Consider the following 2,574-nt stretch of genomic DNA (forward strand, 5'->3'; position numbering starts at 1 on the left):
GTATTAGTTTTGTATAGCTGCTGTGATAAGTGACCCCAAACTTAGTAGTTTAAAGGGACAGAAATTTATTCTCTCACAGTTCTGCAGGCTAGTAACCCAAAACCAACATCACTGGGTCAACATTCAATGTTCAGCAGGGCCACACTCCTTTGGAGACTTCAGGGGAGAATCTTCTTGCCTCTTCCTTCTGATGCTTACAAGTATGACTTCATTTTTGGCCACAGCAACCTCTTCTCTGCCTTCATGATCATCTTTCCTTCTCTTCTGTGCAGAATTTCCCTGCCTGTCTCTTCTAATGTTATTGTGAGTCCATCTAGATAATCCTAAGATTATCTCCTTAGAGATAGATTAGATTCTTAACTAAATCACATCCACACAGTCTTTTTTCCAAATAAGGTAACATTTATAGGTTCCAGAGATTAGGCTGTAGATACTGGGGGAAGGACACTTTTTTTGGCCTAACACAGTGACCAAGAGTCATCCTGGTTTTAGTGCTGAAAATCTTACATTCTAGAAAAACTCTCAGTCCCAAAAAACTTGAACTGTTTTGCTTTTTCCTTAAACTTCTTTGCTTTTGTGATGCTCATTTTTTTTATTCTGATAGGAAAAGGTTAAAAATACTGTATCAGGGGTAGCTTAAGCTGTGGCCTATAAAGATATGAGAATTTTTTTAAAAAATAGGGCTTTGGGACCGATTGGAGTAAGTGTCATTTATTTGTCAGCCCATCAAACTCACTGCTAATGCCCTCAATATCCAACAGGGCATTCTTCTAGGGAAAGAGAAGGCTGCCCTGCAGTTTCCCATGACAAGCCTAGTCACCAGAATCTGCCAAAGATTGCAGACATCTAATGGATGCAATATATAGCTGTGCCACCTCCAAGAGATCACCATCTGTCCTGGTAAAGCAGGGATAACAGTGTGAGTCCTGGATGGGCATAAGACCACCAGCCTCTCCCCATTCCCAAGCTGAAGAAGTCCTTTCTCCCTCCAGCTGCTGTGAAATCCCCCACTCTACCCTGGCTCTCTCCCTTCTCCCCCCAGGACACCTGGGATAGATAATGTACCTACTGAGATTGGGTTTTCTCGAAAGGAAAATAAGAAAAGTGTTTCTTCTAATAGCTGTTGCTCAGAATCCTACAAATGCCCTTGAGGTAGGAAACATAAGGCGACTAGCTACTAACGCGATATAGGAGACCAGGGTGGGGAGAAACAAAAAAACTTTGACACACACATTAACATCTCACTAATACCCATATTCTGCTGTGTATTACCTACCACAAATCCACAGCAGTGAGGCAGTAAATCATGTAGGACTTTTAATCCTCTGAGTTGCACTGGGATTCCAGCTACTTATGAAGTGTGAGGAGGATGGAGGCCCCTAGCCAACTACTCAGGCTGAGAGACTACTGGCTCTGAGCTTAGCAAAGATCATAGCAGCAAACACTAGGTGCCAGGTCTCCTGCTAGTGCCTTATGTACACTATGCCTTTAACATGCACGATGTCCTCGGGTAGCAGGTGCTCCAGATACAAATCCCTTATCTGCAACCTTTGGAGCAAGCTCCATTTCATAATTCAGAACTGTCAGAGTTTTAGAAAGGTATAATGAATCTAATTTATATCACATAACACTCCAGGAGGGTCTGAAGCACTCATACAAACTAATTAATGCTCCTTCAATAAAACAAATAATCAGCCGGTGTGGTGGTACAAATCTATAATCCTAGTGACTTGGGTGGCTAAGCAGAAGGATTTCAAGTTAAAGGACAGCTGGGCAATTTATTTAGAAACAAGGTCTTATTGAATTGCTTAGTGCCTTGCTTTGGCTGAGGCTGGCTTTGAACTTGCAACCCTTCTGTCTCAGCCTCCTGAGCTGCTGGGATTACAGGTGTGTGACATGGCACCCAGCTTGGCTTTATTTTTGACTTTAGAATCAGCAACACTTCATACCAAAAATAGAGTAAGTGGTCTGATGAGCCAAGTAGAAGAGATTAGTTTTCTAGACAAAAAAAAAAAAAAAAGAAAGAAAGAAAAAAAAGACTGAAAAACAGAAATAAACTAACAAAACCAAAAAGTGAATTGGCCATTTCAAACTTACTTTCAGTATAAAGTAGGGATAGAGAGACAAACATTAAATAAATAATTGGTCAACAAAAGTTTACTTTCCTGTATAAAAATTAGGACACTTCATTATCATATCAATTGAATCTAGACTGGGAAATTTGTCTCTTCTTTCTCTAATCCTGATAAATAGATGGCAGACATACATTAAGTGTTGCAATGTGAGGTTGGGAAGATGGTTCTGTGGACTGGGTGAACTGTGTTGACACCCACATGCTTTCTTTTGAAGGACATTTGCCTGAGGCCACTCTGGCCTTGCCTGGCTTGAGTTACTGGGATACTCTACATTCCTCAGAAAATAACCTGTTATCTGCAGGAGAAATGCAGGCCCAAGGACTCCTACCTGCCATTAAGAAGTGCATGGGTTTCCTTGAAGGGGGATTTTTGACCTTTACAGAGACCAGATTCCAGGACTTAGGGAGACAGGATAATTAGAAATGAAGCCTCCAAACAT

Source organism: Ictidomys tridecemlineatus, chromosome 10 (assembly GCF_052094955.1).
Source record: "Ictidomys tridecemlineatus isolate mIctTri1 chromosome 10, mIctTri1.hap1, whole genome shotgun sequence".
In the NCBI taxonomy this organism is placed as follows: domain Eukaryota; kingdom Metazoa; phylum Chordata; class Mammalia; order Rodentia; family Sciuridae; genus Ictidomys; species Ictidomys tridecemlineatus.